Raw genomic sequence first — 18352 nt, 5'->3', positions numbered from 1 at the left:
TGCAATGCCGCACACTTTGGGAACCTACAGCAACTGCAATATACTCCAGTCCTTCCTGCAACCCAGAAATGGATAAGAGAAGGGAGGGTGGATGGAAACGAGTTACAATATGATAATAACTAGCTAAGAGAGTAAAGGCAGTGATCAAGCACACCAAACACCAAATATCAATGATTCATGTGACTCACGCTTAACTGCAATGTTATGCAGTTAAGTCCTATTAAATCATAGTCTTCTATGAGAGAACACTTAAAGACAACTGGCTTTTAAAAAGTGGGTGTGGATTTTATGATAAAATTATGTGAACTACAGACAAAAGGGGAAAAAAAGTCCCCACAGTTAGTCATTCGAATTTTGAGCTCTCGTGAGGGAAAAGGACATCCCCAAGAACTTGCAAAGATTCATCATTAATTGACCTCATATACGGTTTGCCATGTAAGTAGATGATTATTAGCCCTTCACCTAGGCCTCTCATTCTAACATTGCTCGTTGCACACATTCAGCATCATTGCTGCTTCTGCGGGGGTGGTTTACAGAGAGACTGCTTCACTTCAGTGCACGTTTGTACTAGAGGAATACTACCACAGCGCAGCACAGTGTTAACAATGTTATGTACAATATTCTGTGTCAGGCCTAGAACTCGTTCAGTTTTATATTATTTTCTGACGTTCCCAAGAATACATTATTAAGGAATAAATAAACTGCAACCACTAGATGAGTAAGAACATCATTAGTTAGTGGCAACGCTTGAAATAAATAATGTAAATAATTAATGCCAGTTCACATACCACCTACCTGTTAAGGCTGACCTCGTGTACTTAAATACAAGCACATTAGACTGTATGATGTGGTGATTCCTTTACAGGCTCACAGTCCTTTCCACCACACTCGCAAAAACATGCAATGCATACATCATTTGCAATCATTGCACCAAATTTGAGTTATTTTTCAGAAACCTTCCAAATGCATAGGCTGGCTTACATAACATCCCGTCAAAAACACAATACGAATACAATCTAAGTTCTCATTTAATTAATTTTATTTTTAGCAAAAGGAAAATCCCGACGCAGATAGCGCATGTACATTTCCTATATTGTTCCCAGTGCTTTGTTTAGTTTTGAAACCTGATCACCCCTACACTCACAGCGCCTGCTTTTTATTGTGTGACAAAAACTCCTTTGAAACTGTGACAAACTGTGTTAACTCTGTGTCTTATCTTTCTGTCTGAAACTCTCCCCTTCTTCACTCCTCCAGCAGCTCTTTTGATAGCTCATCTGTCTGTCACACTGCTCATCTCATCTCCTCTCATCTCTTCGGCTGTTCTCTTCTCCTCTCTCCTGTCATGTTCACTCTATGATGGTTGGATCATAAACGCTTGTCTTTTTTTCTTTCTTTTTTTTACCCCAGTTCATTTTATAGACGAATCTGACGACAACTTTGTGTGTTCCCGCCATTGCTGTGCTGACAGGTTATGGTGCTGACAGTGTCTGCTGGTGCCAGCTGACAGCAACAGAAGCAAGTAAAGCTGGACTGACAATATTAGGGAGAGACTGATAAAGGTACCAAACATGGAGCGTGGTGCATGCAGTTATTTTCCAACTTTGAATTTGCAACTAGGTTTTCTGGCAATAGACTGTATATAAAAGATGAACTTTAGATGAACTCAATGCTGTCACCGTTAAATCACACACGAATTTCTAGAATTGGTAAGTGAAAGCACTGAGATTCTCGATGCCACATCGCTCGTGTATTGAAGCCATCTGTGGCCATTTTTAGAGGATTAGGGTGCAATTAATCACAATGAGATGTATTAATTGTTAGCAGTTCTATTAAATCTGTTCCAATTTACACCAACACTACAAACACAGTTGCGTTAATCAATTCTATTCTATTCTATTTCATTTACACAGCGCCAAATTACAACAGTCACCTCAAGGTGCTTCATAGTGTAAGGTAGACCCTACAATAATAAATACAGAGAGAAACCCAAAAATCATATGGCCGCCTATGAGAAAGCACTTTGGCGACTATGGGAAGGAAAAACTCCCTTTTAACAGGAAGAAAGCCCCTGGTTCACAAATTATCCCTACAACACCCTGCTTTATCCTCCTTGCTGACTCTAAATGGGAAAATAATTTACAAAAATTAATAGCATGCTGTATGTATGTAGGGTGCTCTAAACATGACTAAAGTTGGCAATATTAGCATGAGAGCGAGAGAGGGATTCACTTATATAGTTTGCACTGTTTATTTGTCTGTTTAGTTGGAATAGTTGAGACCTGCACAGACTCTCTCTTATTTCCTGAATGCCACTTTCACAGCTTTACAAACAAAGTAAAGGTAAAAGTAGAAAAATGTACCCTTCTTAGAACTGCTTCTGTTAAAATATTTATTTTATCTAAACACGGCCACACCTAATGGCAGTTGGTTAACTTTGGTATTTTTGCAGATTCCTGTAGATTAATTACACTAGTGTACAAAAAGTAGAGTTTTTCTTGCAACTGGTAACTTTTATCCCTGCATCTAGTGTTTTTATATGTTTTCCATTTAAGGTTGGGCGTCATGTTTTTGAGATATACATCACTGATGTTTTTGCACTTTTGAATGTCAATATGTAGTCGAGTGCTAAAAACCTTTACCTTAATAACGGAGTTTTCCATCTGGACTAAATAAGTTTTCTCTTGGGATGTTACAGTGCCACTGAACACGTTCTTTGCTGTTTTCTTTTGAATGTGACACGTTATTAATTTGTAGTTGGAAGGTACATTCACAAGATGTTACAAGCTTTCACCACAAGGTGGCAGCGTTGCAGAGAACAGTGGTAACCCCGTCCAAATTTTTCAAAGTTCATATAGTGATGGTAGTGATCAGTATATGCCGCAGGTATTTTTTATGTTTGTTGTTGTTTTTGTTTGTTTTCCTTTTTGTTTTTTACTTTTTTTTTATCGTCTCTGTATGTAATTAAAGTACTGCAACACTCTCTGTTACTGTGTCCTGTGTGGCAACTAATTTCCCAGACTACAAATATATCAATAAAATACATATAATTTTAACTATTTCCCACCAAAATAAATTGTGTTTATCTCGAAAACAAACCAGAAGACGGTATCAGAGATGCATTAAAGCATATTTCTGTCAGTTTAGCTCAAAATGAGGTTAGCTAGACAAAAACAGCTTTCAGATTTGGAGTCGGAAAATGAAATTGGTTCAAGTGCAGGTGAAAGAATCCCAGTATCAAAAATGCATGTTGACCAGTGTTATTTCAGGACAACATGTTATCAGATTGCAGAGAACAATAATGCACTATTCCATCTGAAACGGACAAATATGTACCCTTGTAGTTGACCAATCTCTAAATTTTTGATAATTATTATTACATTAATTATTATAATGAGCATTCCAGCTGGAAGGCCATCCACAGTCTTGAATGAAGCCTCGCCTTGAATTAAAGTGAAATAGGTACCGTGATGATGGTACTTGGTGCTCTCTCTCCCTATCTCTCCCTCCCTTTTTATTTTAATTAGATTTCATAGCACTGGAACAGATTTTAAGCCACCATTTCCATAATACTATAAAACTAAATCTAATTAGGAGTCACACCTTCTGCATTAACTGCCTTTTAACTGAAAAGGTGAGATGAGTGGGAAGCAGCTGATTCTGAGGGTCAATGTATTCCCATCTTAATAACCCGTGTCAAGCATCATATCAGACAGAGTGGCACGAGCTTATCCTCTTCACTTGGCTCATGAAAAAGCTCAATGAATGTGCTCCTGCCAGTTCCACTCCGTTACACAGTTACCCTTGTTCAAGTGTGTGTATCATAAATCCCAGACGCGACTGTGACATTTATATAGTGACTGCAATTACCGACTCATTATACCACTGCTCCCCAGTGGTGGAAGAAACAATAGGATGACCTGGTCTCTGCTTCCCAGTAGCATCTTAAGCCTAAAATGATCTAAGACTATCAGCTCAGATCATCTCACATTTCAAATGTTTTGGGAAAGAGGGCCCTGACCGGCAAAGGGAGGGCATCTGAAAAACTTGAGGGGTTTGTGTGGTTCACTTTGGTACTTTTATAAAGTAGTCAAAGACTTTGTTGAACTGCAAATGTGTGGGATCAGGAAAACAGGACAAGTTTCACCTGACTTTGAAAAACTCAAAGTTTTTAACATTTGATTTATTGCCTGTAAAAACATGCTCAGGCTAAATAAGTAAGTGGAAACTTTAGGAATGACATTTCACTTTTTTAATGTGACTCTTTTAATTTTACCTTTTGAAATGAAAAAAAAAGATGTTGAGTCAAACATTTTTGGACTGCCTTGTTTTCAGTTGCCTGTTGTATTTTTATAACCGTCTATGCAGTCCCTGCTGCACTGATGGAAATTTATGCAAACGCTTGGTGATTTTTACATGATGTGAGAAGTGCACTCATACCAATTTCCATACTGACTGCGGTTATATTTGTGGTATTCATTAGGTGGTGGACAATCTTATGTAGTTCTGATTTCTGCAAAATCACATTCCCAGAGGTGAAATTGAAGTCGCATCATAAATACGGATGCTGTGAAAAGCTATTTTGGCGATATGATGCACCCAGATCCACATCATTAATGTAGATCGAGCTCATTGTACTAGCATGTGTCTTTTCTAGGTTTTTCTTCTTTTTGTCTTTTTTGACCTGAAGACTTCCTGTATTTGATTCCTTTGCAGTGAAAAATGCAGACATATTTTAATCGATTGCAGTTGCATAGAAAACCTGTTTCTCTCTCATTGGGCCTGGGATTTAGATGTTGTACTCAGTAAGACTTGAAACTAGAACCTTAGGTTGAAAGTGTTTACTGTGGTCATAGATAGATAGAGGAGAATCAAAGACTTGGTTTCCTGCAGATTTTTAGATGACTGAATGTTCCTTCGCAATCAGAGGAGTCGCCCCCTGCTGGACATCAGAATGAATGGGCACTAAAGCATTGGTCTAATCCAGTGCTGTCAGCGTTAATCTCGTTAAAATGACATTAACACCATAAAAGCATTAATGTGGCAAATCTCCCTTAGCGAGTTAACGCGGATTGCCCCGTGCGTGGGCTGCACAGCATTAATGTGTTAGCAGGGTTAGCTCGTTAACGCATTAGCCCCTCGCACGGGCCAATCCACGTTAACTTGCTAACGGAAATTTGCTGCGTTAATGCGGTTATCAGAGTCACAGTCAGAGAGACTTTATTCATCCCCAAGGAGCAATTAAGATAGGTACGATGGCGTTAACGTCATTTTAACAAGATTAACATTTACAGCACTAGTTTAATCTTTATGAACAGGAAGCTAATTTAACCATTTTTTACATTTCGTAATGAGAATAAATTAGCCGGATGCTACCATTTGAAGAAATAGTCAAGGGGTTAGGGTTAGGTTATTCGAATCATAAACATCAACAATGACATTAAAAATGTTGTTGCATTTACATTTAACAATACTTACGTTTCATGTCTTTAATTTGAATTGTTTAATTACTATATTTCATTACAAAACTATGTTGTTGAGAAATGTGATCTAGCTGCAGTAAAAGGCTGGTAAATGAACCGTGAATGCCTTGCTTGTAATAGCGATTAACAGGGCATGGGTTTGAAAATGGAGCATGATGAAAAGGGCAAGAAAAAGGCTCACCAACTTGCCTCTACGCCTCGGGGGTTAAACTGGAGCAACACACCATGACTGAGAAAATGAAAATAAACTTTACACTACTATAGCGTTGTTGAAGCCCTTGATCATTGCACTCCTTTCTCTAAGGCCAGTAAATGTGTTTTGATTCAGTATGCAAATCAGTCCGTGCAAGTCTCCGACCAGGGTTGGTGCCTGCCATTTCCAATCCTATTCTTCCTGTCATGTTAAGTGCTCCTGCTTTGCTGGATATCTGTTACTTGTGATCATCAGGTTTTTGATCAGCCAAAAGTTTCTGAATGGAATGATTCCAATAATGGTGTAAGGGGAAAAAGGGTGAAGTAACCCTGTAAACTGGTCAACAGGGAAGAGGACCAGATTTATCTGAGCTGCTAAAGCCTTCGCTTCTTCAGCTTTATCTGCTATGACAATTTAAACACTGAAATGTCATTTTAAACATGATATTTAAAAAAAAAAAAAAAGCTCTAACAGAAGAGACAGGAACACCAGAGAGAACAGCTGCTTTATTGCCAACAATTTCATGGTATAAACCTGGGATCTGTGTGTAACAGCTGCCCAGTCAGATGTGTAGAGTAGAACAGGGCATTTTTAGCCTGACATCCTATATTAATGAAGTGTCAGCCACTGTGTCACCTGCATAAACGCGCACATGCCTCTCAATTTCATGAAGCACTTGTCCTTTCTGCTGCAGGAAAACCTCACGCAGGCAGCTTTGCGCAACCAACATCGGAAGGTCTGCTTATGATTCTGCATATTCCTGAATTACATTTACTGACACCTGAAGATCATTACTGTGAGAGTTACACAGTAAAGACACATTCCTGAGATTTGCTTGAGAACAATTTAAAAGCTGTATTTTGAGAGAAATTTCAGTGAGTTGGGTCATTTAAAGGAGCGTTTTAAACAGCCAAAACACATCGAATCTGATTTGTGTTGTTGGAGGGTTGCATGTGTGCGTTTCTGCTGACAAAATGGAAGCTTTTGAACGCTTCTCAGTTTTCAATGTGTGTGCGAGAATGTGATGACAAGGCTGAAACAAAATGCTCTCCCCTTTCCACAGATGCTGTATCTTAAGATGAAAGCGTGGGGGCTTGCAAGCATCAATTACAAAACGGGATGGAAAAGAAGCAGCATTCAGACTGACAGGGATGTCAGTAAAAATGTACTGTTTGGCAATTCAAGAGAAACTTTGAGTATTAATTTGGCTCACCTGTAGAGTTCAGAAGAATATATAATAGAGTACTGTGCAAAAGTCTTGAGTCACCCCCCATTTCATTTTATTTTGCTTCCAAGGAGTCAGACTTTCTTGTCATTTTTAAAGCAGCCTTAAGCAACACTTCTCCAAACTTTCTGAAGGTCTCTAATTGGACATTTGTTGTGGCAGATCGCTGCCCCTCCCTGAGCATGCTCTGCATGAGGGTTCTTCCTGTTAAAAGGGAGTTTTTGCAGAGCCCGCGGGCACATCACTGCAACCCCCTCTGGCCTCTGCTCCGTGGCTGCTGGGTGACCTCTCGTTTGGGGCTCTCCTCAGCTCTTCCCAGGAGGGTGGCACAGTTGCCCCCCCTGGTGGTCCTCTCGGTTCCTCGTATTCTGGGACCTCTGGATGTCTGGGGCCTGGATCTCCTCCATACCTGCTTCATGCCCTGGGGGACGGGGCTATGGCTCGCCACACTCCCTAGCAGATCGTTACATGGAGAAACCTTTTGAAAACAAGCGTGCTGATCCACACAGGTGTACACACAGGTGTACACACGGGTGTTCACAGACACAAACTACACCTTTCTTGGCTGCTACCTCAAAGCACATTGTGCGCTGTCGATCTTGCGTACTGCACAATAACATGTAATATTTAGTATCTACTGTTATCTACTGTTAGCTAGTTTATTGTGATGGTGCTGTATTTATTATGTTGCTCTTTTTTGTTTGTTTTCTCTTCTGTTTTTTCTTATCTCCATACAGGTGATCCAGGTGCTTTGTTTGTTTGTTTGTTTGTTTTTTTCTTCCCCCCCTTTCTCACCATCTCTTCTCCCCTCTATTTTTCTTTCTCTCCCTCTCTTTCTTTCATTCTTTCTCCCTGTCCTATCCCCCAGTCATGTCTGTCCCGTCTGTAACAACCGAAAATCAAATAAAATAAATACATAATTATAATAAAGGTCAATCAAGTGGACCAATATGGTAAGGCCATGATGATCCAATTGGTAAAGTAAATCCGCTTGGCATCTTTCTTGGCCTTCAGACAACAATTCTGAAGGCTAAAGACCCAAACGGGACACAAAAAAGAAAAAAAAGAAAAGAAAAGGGGAGTTTTTCCTTCCAACTGTCGCCAAAGTGCTTGCTCATAGGGAAATGTCTGATGGGGTTTCTCTGTATTATCAGGTCTTTACCTTACAATATTAGGCAACTTAAGGCAACTGTTGTTCTGATTTGGTGCTATATAAATAAAACTGAATTGAATTGAATCAAAATGCTTTAATGTTTATGGTTGTCTGCACTTTGTTTAAAAGTTAAAAAAAGAACACATTTTAAATTGTATTTTCAGGCACTTTGTGACTGGCAGCTTCTTGCAAAAACACTTGCTCCCGAAGCTTTAGCTGAATCTACCGAAAACACAACAAGGATTAAGAAACTCTCTACATCAAATAAACTGAGTGGATAAACAGTCTCAGTGGAAGTGTGGCTGCAGAGAAGCCATTCTTATAATGAATCCATATTTGAAATTTTTCCTTTAAATTTCTGTTAGTATGGATGAAGAAAGTCAGGAGAAGGATTACCAGCACCAGAGAGTTATAGCACCCGTTGGGGATCTGCCCTGAAATACCATCTGGAAAGGATCTAGTTGGCAGCAACTTCATCTTTTCCACAAAACAGTAATTTCAAATACACTGCCAATGCAGTGAAAGCATACCTGGATTAAAAAATACACTCTAAAAGGAACAATATCAGTCATGGATTGGCCTCCCCAGTCTCCAACAATACAGAAGCAGTATGAGGTCATCTTGACTGAGAACCAGCCAACATCCGAAGAACAGCTTTGAATGTGCTTCAAGAAGCCTGGAGAAGTTTTCCTGAAGTTTTCTTAAAGAAATTAGAAGAAAGCTTGTCTAAGACAGTCCAGCGTGGGCTGAAGAATGAAGATGGTCATACCAAATATTGACTTTCAAGCATTTGTTTTGCCATATATTATACAGTATTTCAATAAATGCTTCCATAATCTCAGCACCTTGAGAACTTGAGATGATTATTCATGCTTTTATCTCTTCTCATTTGGATTATTGTAACGGTCTTTTTACGTGTCTTAACAAATCAGCTCTGGATCGCCTTCAGTCTGTACAGAATGCAGCGGCAAGACTTTTAACTGGTACAAACAAGAGGTCACACATTACTCCAGTTTTGGCTTCTCTTCATTGGTTGCCTGTAAATTTTAGGGTTCATTTTAAAATTTTAGTTGTAACTTTTAGAGCTCTGCATGGTGAAGCTCCCCAGTATATCTCTGACCTGCTGAAACCTCATGCTTCATCCCGAGCACTTAGGTCTTCAGGTCAGTGGCTACTGGTGGTCCCAAGTACTAGATTTAAAACACGTGGGGATCGGGCTTTTCAGGCACTGGCACCTAGGCTGTGGAACTCTCTGCCGTTGTCTTTACGCTGTCTAGACTCTACTGACTCCTTTAAAAAGCAGCTGAAGACATTTTTATACAAACGGGCTTTTAATTAATTTTAACTTGTATGTCTGATCTTATTGTTTTTATCTGTGAAATGTGCTATATAAATAAATTTTACTTACTTACTTACTTACACCTGAGCAGAATGTCAGTGCACTTTGTAACCTTCAACTTGTTTATTTGTTTAGTAGGTGCAGGAGAACTGGCAGGCCAAACAGTTGTGCTCCTAATTTTTTGGCACTCCAAAATCTCACTTCATCAAAGTACACAGATGATAGCAGCCAGCTGTCTTATTCGCCATTTGGAATAGGTTGCTTCTCAAGAACTCACTTCAGAGGTAAATAACAGTAGTTGAGGAGCTTCATAAATAGATTTTCTTACATTTTCACTCCCATTAAGATTGAGTGGGAACATCTGTGTCTGGCAGATGCTAGGTTTTAATTCTGTGTGTGAAACATAAATGTTGTGATGTGTTCTCAGTACGGGATGAGTGGTCGACCTTGAAGCACAAACACTCTGACTGACTGTCGAAATGCGTATCACGTGGATTTCCCTGCGGTCTCTATTGGAATGTGAGATCATGCTCAGTAGTGTCTGCTTCATCATAACTTCGGGCTTGACTTCTCATGCAATAAATCTGTGAATCATGCAGTGAACCCTGAAGTGATCAATGTAGGTCACATCAAGATGGTCAGTATCTTGTCCTGTCCATAAAACAGCACAGGATATAAAGTGCATATGAGCTGACCTAATTAAACAAGTTTTTTTGTTTTCCAGAAAAAAATATACTTATTCAACAACATTGTACATATTATGTATTTAAATGGTTCTAACCTGTTACTGTAATGCACATTAGTTTTTTGTTTAATTTTTATCTATCATTCCTTTTATGCCTAAATGGTATCAATATCAACAATGAAGGTAGCAAACATAGTTTTAATTAGCTCTTTATGGCATTATTATCAGATCAAGCTATTGACCTTGAAGGTAAAACCAAAGCTCAAATGTATCATGACATTTGACCTTTTTAATGTAGTACTTTCTACAAGTTGACAATAGACGAGGCTTTTTGTCAATTTTTGACCAATAAATCAGTAAATTGGAGACCTTGAAGACCGTGGTTAATGTAAGCCAAATTTTATGGATTGTTGGCATAACCCTAAACTACACCCCAATATAGTTTTATTTACATAGACTCCCTCAAGTCCACCATCAGGGCAGGGCCTTTCTCTGTGGAATTTGCATATTCTCCCCATTCTCTCCAGGTACTCCAGCTTCCTCCCAAGGTCCAAACATGTGCCCTTTAGGTTAATTTGTGATTCTAACTTGCCCATAGGTGTGAATGTGAGTGTGAATGGTTGTTTTTTTCTCTGTGTTAGCCCTGCATGAGACTGCTGACCTGTCCAGGATGTACCCCACCTTTCTCCCTGTGGTAGTTGCCATAGGCTCCAGCACCCCTGCACCTCTGATAAGAATTACTGTATAAATACTACAGTTGCAGTTTATCACACCATCCAGCACTGGAACTGCTCCCTCTTTCTTATTCCATCATCCACACTGCTCCGTCTCAGTCTGCAGACCCTTACCTCCTCAGCTCTGCGCCTCAAGCATTCTGCTCTGAATTTCACTCTACTTTCTCAGATTAGTGCTCCTTTGGAACCAGCTCATTCCAGTTCTTCACTCATTCCTCATTCACCTCTATAACCCATCTGTGACCTGTTCACCCTGCAGTAATTACTCATCTTTTATCTGACTACAGTCTAGTCTAGCATATCTGACTAGCTCTTGCTCACATTATAGCAGCCTTCACATGTATGAGTGTAAAGAAAATGTGTTGCTAGGGAACCATGCAATATGCATCATGGTTGGTTATATATTAATTCAGAATTTGGTTGGTTATGTTTTTCATTGTTGTTTAATGTCTAGCTTTTTTAGCATTTGAACCTTGAAATTAAAACTCCATGTCCCATATCCCTTGTCACAAGAGGATTTTCCTTTCCAGTGAGTTTGATTTTATCTCGGACAAGCCCCCAATTTATGTCCTATCCATTCATGTTACATGAAAAAGGCATCCACATTTGTTGTTTATGCCCAATTCTAAGCCTACTACCAGAATGTTTCAGTGGAACATCTGATCTATGGTCTTCAGACCACAGAACATTTTTCCAGTCATTTATTGTCAAGTTTTCATAAGCCCATGTGAATTTTCTCGTTCTTGGTTGACAGGAGTTTCTTTCTTTTTCTTCCCCATTCTGATGCTTACTTTGAACTTCAGTATATTACCTAAAATCTGAGCTCCTGCCAAGTGATTAGATATTTCCATTATTGAGCAGTTGAACAGGTGTACCTAATGAAGTGGCTGATGACTGTATATGAGAAACTAACTACAATTTTCAGGAAGTAAACATAAATTTTACAAGATACTCAATGTAATATTTAACAGAATTTATTCCACTGCTTTTTTCTACCATTTAAATCACTAAGATTAAGGTATCACAGCACAAACTTTTATTATATACAGGAGGTGTAAAGCATCCTGGGCTGTGCATTTTTACAATAGTGGAGGCTGAGAGTCAAAGCTATTTATCAGCAAGGCAAGATAATCTTAGTGTGCGTGCCTGTCTCCACTGATGGTTTGATTGGTGTCACATTGGATTGTGCAAGTTCCTGAAAGGTTAGAAGTTGTGACGTCAAAGGAGTCAGCAGGATAATCTCAGTTATTATGTTTGAAAGCCCATTTTCACATAATCTTTTGTTCTGCACATATTTATAACTGGGAGACATCAGTCAGATCCATGTCCATGAGCTCATGCGATGTAGTCATTCAAAACTGCAAGGATCATAAAACTGAAAACCGTGTGGAGTCACCCATCACCACAAACAGATGTTTTTTTGCTTAAATGCCGCATGACTCCTGACTGCAGCTTCTAGCTATCAGTGTAAAGAGATTACAAATCACTATGAAAAATCTGATACAAATGTTTCATATGGAAGGGTAAGCTGAAATTTGAAAATATACCCTCACCCAATATACCCTCTGCAGTGTGAGATGTGCAAAGGAAGATAAGAATAGCTATAGGGGGGGGGGAAATCAAGACTGCAAAGCATTAATGGTGATGAATGAGACTAATATGGCTTCATATACATTCATCACTGTCCATGTAGTCAGAACTAAAGTTGATTAATGTCAAAGATACCTCATAAGGTCCATACAATGATAATGACTTTATGAAAACTTAAAATACTTCAAAGTAATAAAAGTGAACATTTTGCAACCAGTAAACACTCAAAAATCCCAAAGCAAAAACATATTAAACATTTTTATTACTTGAAATCTTTACAATAATCCTCCAGGCAGCAGGTACATCATGTACTTGCTTTTGTTTTTTTTAACCAAAACTCTTAAAGAAATTTTAGTGCATTTGCGCAGTACTGATATTTTCAGAAATAGTACCATCGCTTTCTGATGATGAGTTATTAGGCATAAAAAACTGAATAACATGTATATATAAAATATAATAAATTCAGTAAAATGAGAGTCTTGATTCTCTATATATGACACAAGCACCAACTTTAGGCCTTGTGCAAGGCACTTTATACCCGGTCAGTGGCATCCTATACAGGACTGAGTTAATTCATCACTGTTATGTCTTTACAAATGGCCACATCAAAGTGAGGACGACTCCAGAACAAGGGAAAAGGTCATAGAGACAAAGCCTTGGCATCCTCCTCATTTAGGTTGCGGGCGTTCACTGGTGGCTACATTAAACACTGGCAGGTTTTTTTTTTTCTTTAACTGTGGCATCTTAAAAAGTCACACTGCAGCATTGTCAAATAACCAGTTAATTCAGCTTTTAAAAAAGAAACTACGTGAAAAAATTATTTGGACATGCCTTCCTTTAATTGTGACTTTATTAATATCTTGTGTGAGCCGTTATATCTGTGACAAGCTCCAACAAAAAAAGTCCCATTTCTGATTAGATAACAGGGGTCTCTTTTTACCTAATTATATCTATTTTGTATAATAACCGCTGTAGCAGTTTTCTGCCAGGTGAATGCAATTATGTTCAGCTGAATCAAGGTAATGAATATTTTTTATTAGAGCCTTTATTTATTCAGAAAGGTGAACAATGAAAGCAATTTCTTTCTATTTTTTCCTTTTCTTTTTTTAAGAGTGCTTTCTCCAGAGAGTCAATTCAGCTGTAATCTCCATTACGCAGTTATTTACCAAAGGACTAACAACTGACGGTTAGCAGAGATAAATGCTTGATAATCACACCATGACCTTGTCATTGTAGCTGTTAATGTGCAATAGAAGCGATTGCCTGACTGATTTGTGAAGCGCTGGAAAGTATCGCCTTTTATGGTTAGGTGGTTGGAGCAAGAGAACTAGGATGAGAAATCGAGATGGACACGAGGTAAAATGGCATATGTATTTATTTAGGTGGAATATTATTTCACCTGCAGATGAGGAGCCAGATACCTCTACTCATTATCATCTCAGGCCTATTCAACTGTAGTTAATGTAGGTAACTGAAATATGAGTACCCTTAAACTATTTTGATTTAAAATATAGGATAAGCTGACGCATGATCTCATCTTCTATAAGCCAAGCAGATGGTCTGATTTAGTCCAGCAAATTAAGCATGAGTGACAATTATACACAAATCTGAATCAATCAAAATAAACAGAGCTCATCTGGCCGAATTTGACTCCCAGACTAAATATTTCTCTGCTGTCTTTTGTTGCTGCATCACACGTCACTCACCAGCCTCTCCATGATGTGCTGTGAAGTTTTCCTTTCCAAACTGACAGTTCAAATAAATGCAAAAGTGAACTTAGATGAATTTATTAATATCAAATTATACTGGGGTAATTTCTCAATGTTCAAATGGAACCGAATATTTTTTTCCAATGTCCAGCACAGGCCACAAATAAGAAAGTTCAGCAGACAGTGAAGGAGCTGGAGGACAAGAAGTCAAGCGTGACAGCAGTTATTCTAATTCGAGCTTTAATGAAAGGAAAACAAATTGCTTAGCAAGGAAACAAAGCCACTGGTTAAAAAGGACCCTGAAGCAAAAATTTTAATTTCCATCTTTGGAGAATGTGTTTACATTTTGGACAAGAGTGTGTTGAAGAGAGGGGGGTAGTTGATAGTTGAATGGTCACTAAAAGTCTTCAGCATATATGGAGCTAAAGCCCATAAGGATTAAGTCCTGCTTTAACCTTTGTGGCGCTTTAGCCTCGGTCCTCTTGTGCATTTTAGGCTCTGCTAATAATTCTGCTGCTTTGCTTCTCTGCACACTCCTTCACTCTGAAAATGGTAATCGCACGCTGCTTTGGTGTGGAGCAATTTTAGAAGCCACGCCATCCATCTGCTTGCACTTCAAGCCATTCGTTCCTCTTTTTTGTGTGTGTGCGGAAAAACCTGAGGAGCTTGTGACGAAACCAGTCTTGGAGAACTTGATAAGGTGTAAAAAAACAACAACAACAAACAAAAAAAAACCCCCACACTTTTCTTTTCCACTGGATTAGAGAGAACATGCAGAGAGGTCACTTATCAGTGTTTATCCTCTTCGGTGTTCAGCTTGAGCCAAATTGATGACTTGACTGATAATAGCACAACTGAGCTTTTGTTGTAACAATTTCAACACAACCGTGATCATCTTTTTATATATGAAAAACCAGCTTAGAACGTGTTTAACATTACGGTGAATATGGAAAATACATGTTTTAATGATAATGAACATTTCTGAGATTCAGAGATGGCATGAAGCAAATCTCTGTATTTGTGTTCCAGCGCCTTAATAAAACAGAGTTTCAGTTGTGTGTGTGTGTGTGTGTGTGTGTGTGTGTGTGTGTGTGTGTGTGTGTGACCTAACAAAACGTAAAGCGAACTAAGTTTATTTTAATAGCCAACAATTACACCTGCAGATAAACACAATAGCATTGTTTTACAAAAGGTCAAAAGTAGAGTTGGATCCCTTCTTGTATTAACTGAGCATCAGGATACTCACAAAGAATACACAAAGAATAATCTCAAGACAGTCTCTCAAATAACAAAGCAAAGGGCTTGACTATAAACAGAGCTACATGAGAAACAGTGCCTCACAAGCTGAGTAACTTCCCCTTTATTGTTAGAAGTAGAATAAATAGTATTAGTAGAATAAATGGTAGAATAAAGCAATTCTTGAACACAAACGTTCCTCTCCACCATAAGAGAAATAAGCAAGTACAGAATTTGCTGTATAATACATCAAGAATCCAGTCGTGGTCTCAGAGTGGAAGTAATGTCGCACTACTAGAAGGAAAACAAAGCCAAATGCTTACGTTGGGCTAAAGTTCAATTCATCCTTTCATATTTACATGTCTGCAAGGAACTGTAAGGGGTTATTTTGCTTTCTCTTTGAGTCCATGCACACGTCTCTGCATGCAGCCTGAAAATATTAAGCACATAGTGGGATTACACTCCAAGCAGGCCAACTGCACGGTTACCAAGAACACATAGATGATTGAGAAAATTTGGCCTTAATCCACATTTTTGTAATTCATTTGTTAAAGAGTTGTAATTAAAGTAGTTGCTGCCAAGCAAGTTTGACTTTTAAATATTAACCACTGTGCTTGAGATAGGGTGTCAACAAAATACAGTTGTGGGCTTTTTCTTAGCACCTGGCACACCTCTCTGCATCTGTAATGAGATGCTATAATTTCTTGGTCAGACTTCCAAAAGAGCGTCCACAGGAGCCCCGTGGATGTTTTGTGTTTTTCCTTGTTAAATGAGAGGGGCAATGCAACAGATCTACTATAGCAGACCTGGAGCAAGGTTGTAAATGGAATCTACATTCAAAGTCACCTCACACGTCTGTGAAAACCATGAACTGACCTCCACAAATACATTTCACAGTGGATAGCCAGGAAAAAGGTCCCAGTCTAGTTATTGGGAAGGAATAAGGAATTCTGGCAGCAACAGAAGAAGAAGGGCCAACAAGAGGGGAAGAACATAACTAAGAATGATACCTCAGCGTATCAAAACTACAGTGAAACATGGCAGGGGGAATATTCAGGTCTGGGGGGTGTTTTACCTTCACTGGTGTTGGTTACCTTTACTGAATTAGCTCCACACTGGCCGTGGTGAAATAGCACTTCATTTTTCAGAGACATACTGCACTGTTGGTAGGGAAACCGACTCCAAACACACTTCAAAGCTTTGCATGAACTACTTGAAGGCCAAAGCGGTTATAGAATTTCCTCCACAGCCACCTGATCTCAACCCCACTCACTATTTGTCGGGAGATTTGAAGCCTGACAAAACCAAACATTCCCGGCATGAAGTTCTTTGGAGCGTTGTCAGATCATGTGAGAGAATATGTGCTGTGGGGGGGAAAGCTGTGGAGTGCAAAAGGATTAATTCCTTGATGAATAATAAAAACTCAGCAAGCTTAAATGATAATAATAATAATGACCAAATACAGTTTTTAGAAAGTCGCTGCTTTCAAAAGCGCAGTCTAACACACGGATATGCAGAATTAGAAGAAGAAGAACAGGTAAAAGTCTAGATAGTTAACATTCAGTTGCTCAAACATCCATTTACGTCTAATCCTTCTTTGGACTTCTCATCAGCAGTTTCTGCAAATTGTTTTGACCCCAATCCAACACCTTTGTTTACCCTGAGCTTCCTATAATTGAAACTTAATCATGAGCATGTCCAGAAACTCTTGTGATTAATGAGAAATGAATATAGAGAGATTATTTTGGAGTCAAGGTACAAAAGGGACTGATATACTGAGCTGTGGATGGCTTTTAAGTCTTACCCCCACTGTAGTCAAATTGGAGCCATGACCCACATTTCAAACAATTTAGCAGCGAGATTAAGTACTGGTGTACTTCAAAGGAAGTGAAGAATGCGTGGCCGTGGTGCCTTGAGCATTGTGCACCGGTGCACCTCAAAGTTGGTGGCTACCTACCCCTCACATTTCTGCGCGAACAGTGAGTTAGCGGGCACTGGGGTTTATTTTAACATGGAAGAATGCCTTCTGTGTTGCGACACTGATATCCTTGGCTGATAGTTTTGGTATATTTTCTGAGCTGTCTGATTATTGCTTCTCACTGATCCCCATTTTCAGTTTGTCCTTCTTCTAGACAGCCAATCTGTTGCTTTTACTCAGTCTGATATCTTATTTGCTTTCCCATCAATCAGATTTCACTTGATTCCTTTTCAGCTTTTTCTCCCTTCACGTCCCCCTGCATCTTTCCTCACTGGACAACACAATCCTTGTTTATTGCTTATTATTACTTACTATCTAATGCGGGCATTCGTTTGATGTGAAAATTGGCGGAATCAAGGATGATTGAGAAGAAAGTGCTGGTGTGGTGTATGTGTGCATTTGTGCAGGCATGTGTGTGTGTGGAAGAGTGACTGAAAGCAACCAATAGAAATTGCAGTGTGTCATGTTGTTCCAGAATGGCGCTCGGTCAGATCTAGGGATGCTGTCACATCCTGTCCTCATCATCACTGGTCAGACTTTGTGTGCCAGCGAGATCTGCAAGATATTGCAGATGTAAATACTTCACCATCCTAACTATAACTTTTTCTATTGTCCTGAGCAGAGTTAGGGATAAAAGCGAAGCAACTCAGTAGGTAGAATACTTTTTGCTTTTACTAGTGACATGAACCCTTAGTTTAATAACTCTGGACAACTACATGAAAGATGGAAATAACTTCAATCAGTTTGTTCCTGGTGATGTCGTGTCACATTTCTGTTTTGATTAGTGCTTTTTCTTAAAAAATAAAAATGTTGTAGGGTCTCAAAAGACCCCAGTCAAAACGATCCAATTCTTCCATTGCAGTTTTAAGAAATGCAATTATTTCATCAGTTAATATTTGCTATAGATCCTAAATTAAGTGGAGTTATCATCTGAATTTCAGGAGCAGGACCACTCCTCCTTCAGACTATAAATGCCCCCTTCTCCAATACCCGCTGTGCTCATTTCCATGCCCCACCCTTCCCCCCTTTT

This window comes from Haplochromis burtoni, unplaced genomic scaffold (assembly GCF_018398535.1).
Source record: "Haplochromis burtoni strain Fernald_Lab_line unplaced genomic scaffold, NCSU_Asbu1 Contig_122, whole genome shotgun sequence".
In the NCBI taxonomy this organism is placed as follows: Eukaryota; Metazoa; Chordata; class Actinopteri; order Cichliformes; family Cichlidae; genus Haplochromis; species Haplochromis burtoni.
The sequence above is the reverse complement of the archived record's forward strand: the minus strand, read 5'-3'. Positions refer to the sequence as shown.